At 45.8% G+C, this 15,974-nt stretch overlaps 1 protein-coding gene across 4 annotated transcripts in view; it reads left to right on the forward strand.

The window, feature by feature from the left end:
* The window catches only part of plppr1 (phospholipid phosphatase related 1), a 106,891-nt gene that overhangs the window by 14,962 nt on the left and 75,955 nt on the right, over positions 1 to 15,974 (forward strand). The window contains exon 3 of one of the 4 annotated variants that reach the window (XM_085793816.1): positions 389 to 467. The exons of 1 other annotated variant lie outside the window; for it this stretch is intronic. The gene's annotated coding sequence lies outside the window, so the exon portion shown is untranslated. Of the gene's footprint in view, positions 1 to 388; positions 468 to 6,607; positions 6,939 to 15,974 lie in introns of those variants that run through there. 2 more of the 4 variants (XM_085793815.1, XM_085793819.1) reach the window with 2 other exon arrangements.

Genomic DNA, 15,974 nt, shown 5'->3' on the forward strand with positions numbered 1-15,974 from the left:
TGATCTGGAGTGTGACTATTATTCATCTCCCAAAATGTAGCTAGAGCAGCAGAGACTCTGGACGACAGAAAATACACCATAGCCATTTATAATGCAAAGATTAATTTCCTCTGTCATGATTGTGCTGATTATCTGGCAATAATATGAAAATGACTTTGCACTTTTACCTTATTTTGGGTCAGTTACAATTTGAAAATTGAACACAGTGTCGCTGAATGTGGATTTTAAGGTGATAAGTTAAAGGCAAAGTAACCTCATCATGATAAATATTTTAGTTTAGTCTGCATTGATTTTGGTATATCATTATGCATCACTGGGTGTGGTTATTAATAAAACAGAGTCTTGTTATTGTGTGCCTCTCCAATATGCTTTTCTCTGTTTATATTAGGTGAAACTTGACACTGTGATGTCGAGTCGGTGCGGAGCTTCTCTGGGAGATGGAGATAATAATGCCTGGCATACAGTATGTGAGTTGACAAGTATGTACCCTAGATGATGTAGTGAAAGCTGATATCCGTTGCTGTGTGTGTGCATGTGTGTTCAGTCCCTGGAGCAACCGTATGGATGTAGAACAAAGGCCTGATAGTGAAATGACTCCTTTTGTTGAACATGTATCAGATGGGACAATTGGAGGTAAAATGCTGATATACAGCTCCTGGAAATGCAGCCAAATAGAAGCTCAACAGGCAAGGAGGATTTGTTTGAAGTGACTGTTTACATTTCATACAGATATGCCAATCAAATTATGACAAATAGATACAAAAACCATCACAAAGAGATATAAAATGACCCTACAGAGACACTAAATGACCAAAAACGGAGACAAAATTACTACAAAGCAACACAGAAGGACCACAAAGAGATTAAACATTGCTACAAAAGAACACAAAAGGACCACAAAGAGACTTAAAATGACCTCAAAAGATATCCAAAAGGACCATGAAAAGATACAAAATTACCACAGACACAATATGACCACCAAGAGACACAATATGAGAGACACAAAATGACCACAAAGTGACACAAAAGGACGAACAGGAGAGTCAAAATAACCACAAAGAGATCCAAAATGACTACAAAGAGATACAAAGGACCATGAAGAGATGCAAAATGACCACAGACACAATATGACCACCAAAGAGACACAATATGATCGCATAGAGACACAAAATTACCATCAAGCGACACAAAATGACCAATAAAATTAACAAACCACCGAAAAGCACACAGCAATATACACATCAAAGCTAAAAAGAGATGCGCAGCCCTGCAAAGATATACAAAATAAGCAAAACACAGTTGGGTTGGGAGACTTTTACGTCAACCTGTGACACCCACAAGGGATCTAATTACTGTATGTCTGCTGTCATCATGTAGCAGCAGGGAGGAACAGCAATTTATTAGTGCGTCAAACAGTTTTTACCTGTCTACTGTTTGTACCACAAAGTCTGCTAAGTCAAGATGTGCATGCTGCTATTATACTGAGCAGTCTGTGTGCTTGCGGCTCAGCTGTTTGTTTGAGTGTCTCTCATTTGACCTCTCTTTGTCAACAAGACTTCTCAACTCCCCCAGGACAGCAGCTGGACTGGGCAAGCTCTTGCCCTGTTATATTCAAGGCTGCTTAACGCAGAACAACTGGAGACGCTGTAACATCTGGCTACTTGGTCCCAGGGTCTTTTAATTCCCATTTTTTCTTGGAGTCTTGCAGTATAAGCTTCACTGCCCTGAAGTCTCTGGCAGAATAACTAACCGCATATCACATTTATAAACAGGATGCCTTCCATAAATCAACCTACAGGAGCAACACATTCATTTCCATGTGTAAACACTTTCTGCTGAGAGTGCCATCAAAGTATTAGTAAACACAAACAACTTGATGAATCTTTCTCACAGCAGACATTCCAGTGGGAGAAGCTTGGGAACTGGAGTTTTCCGAAATATTTTGTCTCATCAGGGGAAAAATAGACATTAACAGGGTGAACTTGGCTTCCTGTATGTTTTAACTGTGCTCCTTCTCTCAGAGCAGCTGAGCGGAGCTGAGAAGATGAAAAAGATTACATAGAGAGTTATGTTACATTATGGAATCCAGATCAAAAGAAGAACGAAATGCAGATTTGAAGCAAGGTTGTCATGACTAAGAAAACATAACATCTCCATTTCCTCACTGACTAATTCCATCAGATCGAATTCTACAAATATTGCTGTGGTGTATTTTCTCACAGGCCCACCAGCCTGGCCCAAATTCCATTCACTCTCCCTCGGTAGGATCCTGCTATAGAGCTGCAGCTCTCAAGTCAGTGCATCAGTATGTCCAGCCCTGTCCTCTAGAGTTACATATAAATATTTAAAAGAAACTAAGTTACAAAATGTTCCATACATTCCTACAATATCCATTTGTAATAACTAGCATGAAGCATGAATGAGTCCCTCTCTGCATGTGCACTGTGGGAAAAGTCATGCTTTGCGTGTTATTTGTGTCACATTGATAAGACAGAAGACATAATCTTTCCAAAAGTGTATCCATAGGGCCTCTGTTGGAAGTGAACCCTGGACTCTGGTGCCTAAGTCCTACACTTTGCAAATGAAACATCTGCTATACAAAAAATACTATACTCCAAAACAATATATACGTATGTTTACGCGACACTTGAAAAAAAACAAATTAAGGCCTTAAAGGGGACATATAATGGAGATATCACTTTTAAGGCTTTTGAATTGAGTTGAATAGTTTCCAAATTGCATAAAGGCCCCCACATACTCGGGCGTACATGACTCCGCGGACGTCTGCGCGTCCTCGAGGAGGACTCAGTGCGGACCCAAAGCAGACGTCCGCCAGACCCGTCCGCGCAAAGCTCAATATTTACGACCGCGCGGACTCCGCGGACGCGTACTCGGTGTTACACAATAGACTACTCGGCGGGAAATCTTCACATCGACCACTTTTTAATGTGACACCCATAGACTGTAAAAAAAAAACGGTGACACCGTACGCCCGACTATGAAAGCTCAAACGTCTGTGGACAGTCCGCACGGAGTCCACGCTGCTCACAGTACGCGCACAATACGCCTGAGTATGTGGGGGCTTAATACCACCCCTACCTGTGAGTACCTGTACCGGTAGGGGGGGGCAGGCACTGAAACCAGCCGTTCTGAACAGGGCTAATTTGAGTGGATGAAAAGAGAGCTGTGATGTTTGATTCTTGGGGTGTTTTGACCAAAGCATGTCACACATGTCTTTCAGACACCTGGGAACTATTTTAATTGTAAAAAAGGGGCATAATACTACAGTATGTCTCCTTTAATCCGTCTATAGCGGGACAACTGTAAGTGCATGTAAACGCGTTAGTCCGACTAAGACGGGACGCCCAGATAATGTGATTGGAGACAGATTCTCTCTGCATGCATCGACTTAATCTCACTGAAACTGGACAATGCATGTGTGCATACTTCACAACAGTAGTGATGGCACAAAGTGTAGCATAGAAACTGGCCCAAACGGCCCAGAAATGCACCTGGCCTGATGCGCCAGCACCGATACAGGGCATTTCATAATAAACAACACAGTACAACCAGCAAGAAGGTGTGTTTAAAAAAAAAGAGGGCCTGACCTGACCCGAGTCATTTGTATATATTTATATTTGTATATTATTTACAACACGGCCCAGACCAGCACGTCCAGTCGGGTTGGTCGATGAGAACTGTCATTTGTTTATTAGGTGATGGTATAGTTCAGCCCGAGAGGGGGCCATATTAACCCGCTGAAATGACTATGTTGAGGAGGCGGACATGTTTCCATCAACTATTAGATTTTCCCCATTGCATGTAACCTGGGACAAGAACAAAATAGCGATGAGACGCCCAACTCGAGCTATGAGCATACTGTAGCTCGACTTAGCTGTGCATTGGTGAGGTTTCCTCCAAAACAAGTTGACAGTATGTTAATGTAATTTTGTCGTACACTTGGTTGATACATCTAATACCTGAGTGGACCCAAGCAGACGGTGCCGTGTATCAGCTCTGATTACATAATCATCACATGGGAAAAACCAGGCAGATGGAGAGTGTGAACTGTGAGCTCCAGAGAAAAATGACTCAGTGCTACTGTTTTTGACTGGGGCTGCTCATTAATCACTGGAGCATCAGGCTGCTGTCAGTGTTTTGTCTGTTGGGCTGACCATAATTTGGATAGGGTCTAACCATCCTTGGGTCTATAGGGATCAGCTTTAAAAACAATGCATGCACATCAGGTTGGAGGTGCTTTTTCACGGGCTACGTCAGGTTTAAATTCAAAATCTTTGACCTGTGGAGCTGCCTCACATTACTCACACCTCTAGGTGCATCACTCACCTCATCACTAACCAATAGTATTTGGTAACACTTTATTTTAAGGGGTCCTTGTTCCTGTGTATCTACCTAATTAATTACAGAGTAATTACCTATGTAACGGTATGTAATAACATGTACTTACATTGTAAATACATAGTGTATTTTCGTGTACTTACAGGTCCTTGTTACACTTGTAATAAGAAATGCTTGTGCAAAGAGAGAGGCCACTTTGGCATTTCTTATTACAAGTGTAACAAGGACCTGTAAGTACACGAAAATACACTATGTATTTACAATGTAAGTACATGTTATTACATACCGTTACATAGGTAATTACTCTGTAATTAATTAGGTAGATACACAGGAACAAGGACCCCTTAAAATAAAGTGTTACCCAGTATTTTTTTTATGTGCATAATTATAGTGGTTGTGTATCAGGATCCGGATGCTTCTAAAATACAGATGACCCACAGCTCATTATTGTGAACGCAGCTTGTGCAGACACGCACGGTGCTGCTGCTCCACTAACAAGCTGATCATGCAAATGCCTTCATTGTAGACGCGGCGTAACTTTGATGTAAAGTGGTATGTAAAGAAGAAAATTATAATTCATACCCAGCAATCCCCCCCTGGTCCTGAGTCTGATTGTCTTAGATCAGGTACATGAGCCCAGATTTGGTGCCACTTTTAGCCATCTCACATCCTCAGACCGCTTCATCTCTATTGTTAATTATAACTTGTGCTGACTGCACGTTTTTTATGATTTTACAGTAATATCAGTTTTTCTGCTCAGTTTGGTTGATGTGACTGAAGGCCACGGAGGAGGAGGGATGTAGGGAGGAGTGAAAGAAGTGGGCAGAAAAAGCAGAGGATTGGAAAGAGGGGGAGCCTGAGCGCAGGGTGTAATGTACCGTGCTCTCTGAATCTAGATCACTGAACACACCAGTGTTTCTTCAGTAATTTCTTGTTGCAGAGATGGACACCCTGGTCTCACTCGTCTGTCCCAGTTTTGGCAGCACTACTGCGTTCGCAGGGCTAATGCTAACAACTAGCAGGAGCCACAGACGTGGGAGTGGGGATGAAAACATTTCTTTGAGACATGATATATTATGCAATAAGGTAGAGCAACAACTAGCTGAAGAAAAGAGGGGAGACTGAGATGACAGTTGGCTTGTTCCACTGGAAATATTCCTTAAATCCTTGTGTGGGTGCTTAAACCATTTGTATTGTGGCTTGATATGACAGCTCAAGAACACTCCTGTGATTATGTTATTGTACATGTCTTGTTTTGGTCTCATTCATTCTCTGTAGCTTTGGATCAAAACAGTACAATTCTACCACCAGATGAGACCAACGTGAGAATATTGAAATCCTACATATATTGTAGTGGCTTCAGAATATAAAGAAAGACTGGAGAGGCAAATACTCAAATAGTATGTGTGATACCAGTGAAGTTATGACTTTGACACTAAGTTGTCTCAGATGTAGAGCTGAGAAATCCAATTTTAGGTCAGTGATCACTAGTTGGGTTGAACAGAGTGACAAACCTCTCCATCTAGTGAAAACAGGCCCAAATGAACACTACACTAGACACTAGCAGTTCTTGAAAAACGAGAAAGAGATCGTTTTGTCTGTGATGTCACAACAGTCACCTCAGCCTGTCCCAAGCCCCGTCCATATCATTCAAACTCACAGGATTTGGTTTCTCAAAGTATTTGCCTTAAATCTGCTATATTTTCAGCCAATTAGAAGACAGGCCCAGAGCTTCCTCTCATCTGATTGGCTCATTGATCTGTTGTTACCAAAACTTCAGAGAGAGGAGATGTAAAACAGCATTGAGGTGATTTTACTTGAAGCCAATGCTACAATTCCATATAGCTACAGTATATCATTTTGCTCCAGTGGGTTCTTGTCCTTCTTTGGACTTGTGTCCCCTTTTATAATAATAATCATCTCTTTAGGCCTATATTAAATTTTTCCATAATTGTGTAACTGAGAGTTATTGAAAACATAATGAAAGTAATTAGTTAAAGATACATTTTGACATTGATTATAATACATCTCAGATCATGTTGAATGAAATCTGAAATCAATGCTATCACCTTGAATAATCAGTGTGCCATATACACACAACAGCTCAGCAAACCACTGAGCCTCTCTATCTGTGCACGCGAGGAGCTCTATGAATATGAAGCATCATTATAAACACCTCGAGCTGCCTCTCTGAGATAAGGGAGGGTAAAAAAAATAAAATAAAGGGATAGTGTGAACGGGACCCCGGGGTCTATAGGGCAGGCTGGCTGGGAAATATGCGGGCTAGACAGCCGACTCGCTTGTAACACAAGGTCCCTACACAGAATTAAGTACGCTCCACTGGACCCGAGTACGCGTCTTGTCTCCGCCCCCCTCCGACAAGACACAGCATCCATCCTCATGCGCTCACACGCTGCGTGATCCCCATCACAAACCGAGAGCGGTGGCTTCACTGAACCGATGGAGTAGTGGTACAAGTAGTAGTGGGAGTGCTCGCGGCTTCCTTTCGCCCTTATCTCCTCATTTTCTTTCTTCAATGGATTCGCCTTTCCTCCGGAATATCGCCTCATCCCGTCGCGGTAAGTGTGCGCCAGGCTTGCGTGGCTGCCGTGGGGGTAGAAAGAGAAGAAACGGGGAGTGTGTAAGCTATTGTCTGTTGCTGAAGCAAGTTCGGATCTTGATCAAGTCACAACGCAGGACTCGGCGTTTGATTAAACGTAGCCTACCCGCCCCCCCTCCAACCAAAAAGCGCGTAAAAAAAAAATCACCGGGGTTTTGTGAATGGAGCAGATTTTCGTGGCGGATTGATCGACGGAGAATGTGTGCAGAACAGTGTTTTAATGATCGTAAAACGGAATCGATATCGGTATTTACACAGACACCTGTCTCTAGCAGCAACAGTGACCGCCCTCCAGCGCTCATTTGCGCTCTTGCAAATGTGATATTTTTTGGAGATAACAGCCCATCACCACGGTGCTGCTGCTGCTCAGAAACAACAAAACGAATATTTGTGTAAATGTGTCGCCTATTCTGCCGAGCAAAAATGTGTCGCCGGTCCAAGGAAGGAAAAAAATGTGGCCCATCTCCCCGCCCCCCAACCTCAGAGGCTGGCTATTCCTCCTCAACCAGCCCCCCTAGACATGCACCGTGCAGTAAATGCCTTTCAGATCATTCAAAGACTGAAATCACATGCTTATTATGATGTCTTGATGAGCGCTATAGGGTAACCTTGAAATACATTCAGTTCAGCCTGTGTCACCCCCCCTCCACCCCGTCTGATTGCTTCTCCTATCATCATGTTCAGAAATCGGTTGCTGTGCATGTGCAGCCTTGGCCTTAGCTTGAATTGAATATAATACTGAGAAGAACCTCATCAGTTTTTTTATGCTTTACGATAGGAATGAATTGAGATATGAGTTGAATAGGCCGGGGTTTCTTGGTCACAAGTGTCCGCTTTGATCATCTTCACACAGAGCAGCTTTCTGGCATCACCAGGTTAAATGTGGGAATGTACTTTACAGCACAGCTTTAGCTTGAGTGAAGTGAAGTGAAAAATCAAGTCCTTTCTCTTAGAAATACATCAAATCATTTGCAAATCTGCAGATGAGCATAACCAGCTACAGGATCCTGAATGCAGCAGGAGTCACTGTTGTCTGTTGGCCAAAAAAAAGAAAAAAAAGTGCTGCTTATGCTGAATTACCTGCTCTCTAATTAGTGAACAGTATTTCCAGTATGCTTACTCACAGAGAGGCAAGTATTGTGTTTCCTTCCATTCTTCCCAACTGCTTCCGCGCATTAGTACTGAATCCTCTCTGTGTCCTTTGGCCGAGCACAGATAATCAGATAGCATCGGCCACCCAGAGGCACTTATTTCTACAAGCTGTGTGTAGCTGGAACCTGTGAATTTATGCATTTTGCTGTGTGTGTGTGTTTTTTAAAAATATTTGACAGGTGTATTCATGTCTGTCCCTGTAGTATAGCAGGCAAACGGTATTATTCAGCAGACAGATGGCAGGTGGCTGGGCATCAGGTGAGCCTTTCGCTGGCTGTCAGCAGCAAGACACATCTTGGCATACACCCACCATGCTGTTCAACATAATGGCACAAGTGTGCATTTATACAGCATTGTGTATGTGTGTGTTTGTGTAGATTTTAGTATGCACATTTAAGTGCTCAGTTGGTTGTCATTTTATATTAAGAAGCTATAGGATGTATGTGTTTGGTTGTGCATGTGTTCCCTTTCCATGAACATTGATGTCACTTTTGACCAATCGTATGACAGACCAGGCTGAGGTCAAAATGACATCATCATGCCTAGCAATGATAGTCTATGGTGACGTTCACCTGACATCAGCAGCATCATCAGTAGTAATTATACTGATGTGGAATTTTAGTTTCTAAATACTTTGTTGTCACCATCATTCCTGTATTTATGACAGAAATGTGTTTCTGTAATGTTAGTTCAAATTTTCACAAGATCGTTAGATGTGTTGTTTCAGTCGTAATTAGTTGATTAATGTTGTAGTAAAACACTTTCTACCACCATCACAGTTTGATGTGAACCAGCTCTGTTATACAACGTACTGTTCTTTGGGTTAGTTCTGCTCAAGATATTGACTCTTTTTGGTCTTGGAAAACCATAAAGTAGATTTTGTGACAATTTACACTGTTTGTGTGTTCTGTCAGATTTAGTCTCTGCCACATCTGTGTCATTATGAGCAGCAGATATAGACACATTCACTGTAGAGACTCGGGCACAGCATATGCCTGGCTCACCATCCTAAATCTCCAAGTGAAGGACCAGGAGAGGGTTGTTTGCAAGAGGGTTAAGTATCCCATGATATTAGTCATGATAAAAATACTTATCCCTAGTGCATGATTACTTCTTCACAGGGTGACTGAAAAATCAAAACATACATAAAGTATAAATTCCAACATGCCTCTTGAACAGCAGCTAGTGAGAACTCTGAATACACAAACGTAGTATTTCTGGCTATTTATAATAGGCAAGAAATAAAAAATAATGCACTTAACACATGGGGAAAACAACATATGTAGTGCCTTACAGATTACAATAATCAAAGGGGAGACAAAAGCTGATGAGTTAAAAAAAAAAAAAAAGAGATACCAGCTGATGTGTTAAAAAAGAAACAGCAGATGGATTTATAATAGTGAAGACACAGGAAGAATGCGGCGTGAGCTTCTCAGCCCAGACTCATGTATATAATTAGTCAGAATGTGAATGGGAGCTAATGGAGAAATACTTCATGTTGCAGCCAAATAGCCCTGCTGGCTACGCGCCCCAGATTTTTTTTTTCCTTAAGTGACCATATTTGAAACTGCTGAACTTATTTTGGATGTACAGTACTCTGAAGACAGCTGAGGTGTTAAATTTAAAAAATGTCAGCCACTAACCTCTTAATTGTTCTTCATTAGTTTCGTAAGTGTTAGTAATTATGGTGAATGACTATACGTATCTGTTCTAGAAACTACAAACATTTTGTGAATTCTTGTTGGCAGTCGTAAGTTATAAGAGCAGCTCTACTTGATACATGACTAGAACTAAATTACAGACAGATTTTTTTTACTGCCATTCTACCACACATAAATCCTTTTGGAAGGTAATAAATGATTGCAAGGACGACGAGAAGCAGCAGTAGCGTGATAGTGTATAGCGCTACTGAGAAATCTCATAAGGGAAAGATTTCTTTATCTCTGGCTGGGTAAAGAGGACGGTGCTGTGATGGTTCTGATGGTTGTTATCGCACTGAGAAATAGCTGAACACTCAGATCAAGAGTGTGTTTGATCTAAATATAGATGGAGATGTTACAAGGCTGCATAAGAAATAAAAAAAAACTTGCACAGCATCACTCAGCATTCAACACACCAAGTGAAAACACACACACACACACACATCCACGCGCACACACACACGAACAAAAGCCTTGGAGCAGTCATGGAAATACATTTTCCCAACTTAAAAATGTACATTTATACATATGCAAATGTACTTGCCTGAAGCATTTGCAGTTGTTTACTAATGGCTATTAAGTAACTAAGATAACTAATAATTTGTGGAGATGAATAGCAACAACCACCACTGCTGGTGGATTAATTCTCTGCATATACTTATATAAATAGAATTGGTATTAGAGGAAATTCAATATTAGAAAATCTTATTTAGCCCTAAGCTGCAATATGCAAGTCAATAAAAGTAGATTGCATTAAGAAGTAATCTCAAACCAAGTGTGAACAAACAGAAAAGCACGGACCTCATGAGGACGTCTCCTCGCTGTGGTTATTTACTCTACGCCCATATTCAAAAGGAGAACTTATAACGCAGCTGATCGGGCTGAGAAATGAGCAAACAGAAGAGTGACATTGAGGATGAAACGATCAAGGCTCTGGCAATGAGTTAAAATGATCCTCAGACACATATACCACTCTGCTTCATCAGGGAAAAAGGCAGGAGGTGAAACCCAGGCCAGCGGCTGAGGTGAACTCTGGATATGTGGAAATACAGGAACATGTTTGAAGGCTTTTGCAGCTGTACGTGTTGCTCTTTAGCAGCATCTGAGGAAGTAAAGTTAATATTTCTTCAGCTCTTTACCGCTGCTTCTTCATGTCTGGATTCTCTTTTCTTGCGTACTCTAGTCTTTTTCAGGTAATGGAGTGTTTTTTCTTTTTTTTTCCTTTTTTCTTTTGAGAGGTTCAGCTTCTTTTCTGAAAGGATATTCCTAATCTTCTACTTTCAACTTTGTTCTATTTCTGATCTCATCTTCCTTGTCTTTGTGTTTGACATTCATACGTCCTCCACTGTATTTCGTATCCAGGCGTTGTGCAGATTTCCCGGCTAAGCTGTCTGTCAGTGAGGCAAAAACGTGACTCTCATTGTGATTCCACACAATCAAGTGTTGATACAAGTTCACAAGTTTTTTTTAATCAAAGCTGGTGCAGAGAGGAATTAAGAAATAAACAGAACAGGGAGTAAATAATACATGTATTTATATGATATATTAGATATTATTATAATATTGTTATAAAATGAGCCTATAACCACAACCTGACATGTATTACAGAACATTTTCATCATACAGTATATTTTCAAACTTCTCTGGAAAGCATCGTGCACTCATGGTGGACATATTTTTTCAAAGAGTTCTAAAAATCAATGTGATCAAACCATCTATATTCTTGTCACCCACAATGAAATGTGAACATCAATTTAGCTTGTAGCAGCTAATGTAGCCTCAAGTGACTGGAGATGGGAATAGGTTTTTGAGGTCTGGTAGGCTTTGTTTTTCATCCCCACATGTTCAAACTTGCTTTTAGACCCAACGGATGCAGACCCAAGTGACATCAACTTAATCAGGCTTTACATATAGCGCCCTCTGGGCCCACAAAAGGCATCAACAAGTCCTCCAACCAAATTACCATAGAGGTCACTTGTTACTACCCTTGGCTTTAAGCCATAGGAGTGTACCAGCAGCAGGCCAACTGGCCCTATGTTGTCATGGTAACTATAATATGACCTCCAGGATTTTGCCAGCTGCAGGTGTAGGTCACCTCTCTTGTCATGGTCAATAGTAAAAGCATGGTTATATCTCACACAGGCTTCGCCCTCTACTGGACTCTATGGGTATATCTCTCCTCCAATCGCGTACGCGCGATGGCCCACTGAAATTTGCATGTACGTAGCCGGCCAGTATGGCGTGCCTACCTTTCCCGCCCTTTAGCGGGCTATATAAGCAGATGCACCGCCAGCTGCCCTCATTCCTTTTTACTTCAGCGTCGGCGAGTGCCCACTGTCACACTAGCTCCAAGGATGGAGTCGCCGCTTCAGGAACAACGCCTCTGCCGGCCTGCCCTAACGGCATCATCGCCCCGGCAGACCTACATCTTCTTTGCTTCGGGCGTCTCGGGAGGAAGCGCGCCACCGCCGGGCTGGAGCAGCGACGGCAGGAGGAGGACGCCGCTCCAGCGTACACCACCTCCACGCCGCCTGATGAAGCTTCGCCGCCCAGACCCGCCTCAGCCTCTGCTGCAGACTCGCCGCCACTACGAGACGAGGAGGATGAACTCTCCCTCTCCGACGGCTCGACGGTGTTTGGCGCCGCTTCTATCAAGCTCAACTTCCCGTAAGTCATGACGACTGTCGGGCTTCCCCTGCCCCCGAAGCCGGTGAGCCGCCTCCGCGTGTGCAGGGCGAGACGGAGACTGTGTTCCCCGGTGTGCCCCCGCTCGAAGACGCTCTGGCTGTGCTCATTATCCCGCACTCAGCCGGCTGGTCAGGACACAGAAAGCCACTACCACCGCTGCTGCAGGATAAGGACACGCTGGAATATTTTGACAAGATATTCCAGCTGGGCGCGCAACTAGCAGCAGCAGCAAACAACCTCGGTGTGCTGGGCGTAGCAGCAGCGGCTTCACTCCCGCGCGACGCCCCCCCTTCCCCTGACACTATGGAGTATCTCGGCCGGACCATCGGTCAGATGAACAAGACAGGGAGTTGCTACTGCTGCCGGACGAGTGATGTCACTGTCGGGCGTCGGCTCTCGCCACGTCTGGCTAGGTCTCACCGCCCTCCCCAGAAGGGACCGAGAGGATCTTCTGGCTGCACCGGTCTCTACTGACGGTCTCTTTGGCTCCTCACTACGGTGACGCAGCGGCTAAAGAGGCTGGAGGAGGAAAAGGCGCAGCTGAGCCGTCATCTACCGCTCGCTGTCGCCGCCAAGCAGAAGGGAGAGGTCAAGCTGCCCCGCCGCTACGCTACGGCGAGGCGGAGGGATCGCCGCCAGCGAAGAGGCTTCTCCGCGGCGGATCCCCCAGTTAACCCACAGCCGGCCCCAGCGGGCCCGTCGCAGCAACGCCCCTCACGGGACCCCAGCGTGTCCCGTCCCGCGGCGGCTCGCAGCACACCCAGGACGAAGCTGTCCTGGGGCACACAGCGACCAAAGTGGCAGTTAACGGGAGGGACGACGCCGGCAGGCTGCCTCGCCGCCCTCCCTCATTGTTCATATGGTTCTGTATGTTCTGCTTGTGTTCACTGTTCTGTGGATGTGAAAAATGTTTTTATTAAAACATGTTACTCCACTAACAGAGCAAAAATTCCCCCTCCCACCTCCACCATGCTCCCCGCTTGCCGCGCAGCCCCGGCCGGTGTAGTCACCGCTACACCGTCGGTCAGGCTGCTGGTGGCTTGTGTTACACCGTCACATCCCCGAAGCGGGCCCGGCAAGCAAGGCCCCCCGGTCACGGTTTCACAAGCACACTCACACAACACACCCTCTACCGTCTCCGTTGTGGGAGACGCGGTAGAGCGGAGCACCGTTGTCAACCGGGTAAAAGCTACCGTTGTCCCTCTATATGAGCGCTACAACCGGCGAGGCTGCACAAGAAAACATCGCTCCCCACTGGTTGTAGCGACCACACAGTTAGCCCCGCGCGCTGCTAGCCGACACCGTGTCACTTCCACGGTGCGTCCGGCTCAGCGTGTTGACCGGCTGACGAGCGATGATTGTCACCGCCGAGCTAACGGCTACAGCGGTGACAAGCATCGTTCGCAGCAGCACGGCAGGGCTGTGTTTCCGGACAATGAGACGGCTGCCTCATGCTCGTCTAACCCGCGCCGCTCCAGTGAAGCGGCCGGGCTAACACGAACTGTCTCCCCGGTAAACAGCAGTGGAGCGATGATTGTCACCGCCGAGCTAACGGCTACAGCGGTGACAAGCATCGTTCGCAGCAGCACGGCAGGGCTGTGTTTCCGGACAATGAGACGGCTGCCTCACGCTCGTTTAACCCACGCCGCTCCAGTGAAGCGGCCGGGCTAACGCGAACTGTCTCCCCGGTAAACAGCAGTGGAGCGGCCAACGTGTCTGACCGCTCTGGTCCTGTGGCTGTTATTTCCACGGGCGGATCTAACAGCAGCAGGGACGTCATGACGGTGAGGTGCCGGGCGGCGGTGGTGCGTTCAGGTGACACCACGCCGGCTCGGACAACAGAGATGCGTTCACGGACGGCCCCGCGAGCTCGGACAATGGGCCTGGTGCGTTCAGGGACGACTCAGCCCTTTCACAGAGGGCCCCCCATGGGCCAAACTCCCGTTTATGGCGGGTTTGGCGGCGGAGAGGGCCGAAATTGTGTACCACAGCTTTCTAGAAGCTGCTCCACAGCTGTCTGCGCGTCCTCTCACGTGTTTTTACGAAGCATGGCAGAGCAGCTGCGTACTGACAGACTGGCTGGAAAGGACCCTCAGACTAGGATATTCTCTCCAGTTCTGTGGGCTCCCCCCAGCGTTCAGGGGCATACAAGAGATGAATCTATCCTCTCAACAAGAGATAGAGTTCCTCGAGGGGGAAATTCAGGACCTGCTATCAAAACAGGCCGTGTCCAGTGTTGCCAACTCCTCAGTAAGCAAAGTCGCTATTGGCTGTCGTAAAAGTCGCTAAAAGTCGCTAAATGACGTCATTATCTCAGCGGGGGCGGCCAGCGGCAGCGGCCAGCGGCGCTCTTTATGTCTATGGCGTGGAGCAGTGCGTCTCTGAATGCAGCGGAGGCAGCTCCGTGACACTACTGTGTGTAGGCTGAATACATGTGAGTGCCCGCGGCAGCGCCGCTGCTCGTTGAAAACAGCTGTGATAAGGTGATTTCAGGTCCAGAAACGTTTGTAATATCACGGGGAAAAGTCGCTAGATTTGTCGCTAGTCGCTTTTGACAAAAAAAGTCACCAAGAGGGGTTGGAAAGTCGCCAGATTTAGCGACAAAGTCGCCAAGTTGGCAACACTGGCCGTGTCAATTGTCCCTCTTCACGACAAGGAACGAGGTTTTTACTCCCCATACTTTTTGGTTCCCAAAAACACAGGGGGCTACAGACCCATCCTGGACCTCCGTGCCCTGAACACACGTATCGGTCGCAAAACGTTCCGCATGCTAACCACAAGGAGGCTGCTGGAACTCGTCCAACCAGGCGATTGGTTCTCAACCATCGACTTGAAGGACGCTTATTTTCACGTTGAGGTGGCACCAAAACACAGGAAGTTCCTGCGTTTTGCATTCCAGGGAACAGCCTACGAATACAACAGGCTGCCATTTGGCTATTCCCTGGCCCCTCGTACGTTCAGCAAATGTGTGGACGCAGCGCTACAACCGCTGCGCAGCCAGGGTATGAGGGTCTTCTTTTATCTGGATGACCTCATCGGGATGGCCAGGTCCAAACAATGGGCCATTTTTCACACAGTTCAGTTGATACTTCACCTGACCAAGTTGGGTTTTGCCATCAACTGGAAGAAGAGCAACCCCCAACCAAACCAGCGCCGAATACTTGGGGATTGTGCTCGACTCTGTCAGCCTGAGAGCCACTCTGTCGGAGTCCAGACGGACAGCCCTACAGCAGGAGGTTCTCAAGTTGCAACAGGGTCCACGTGTCACAGCCTTGACCGTCATGCAAGCACTGGGGCACATGGCAGCAGCTCACCCGGTGGTTCCACTAGGACTGCTGCACATGCGTCGCCTGCAGAGATGGTTCGCCAGCCTACGCTTAGACCTCAAGAGGCAGAAGTTTCGGCTGCTGACGGTCCCCCCAACAGTGCGGGGCAACCTGCAGTACTGGGGGTCC

Source organism: Trachurus japonicus, chromosome 12 (assembly GCF_045865225.1).
Source record: "Trachurus japonicus isolate A0001 chromosome 12, Traja_1.0".
NCBI classification, from domain to species: domain Eukaryota; kingdom Metazoa; phylum Chordata; class Actinopteri; order Carangiformes; family Carangidae; genus Trachurus; species Trachurus japonicus.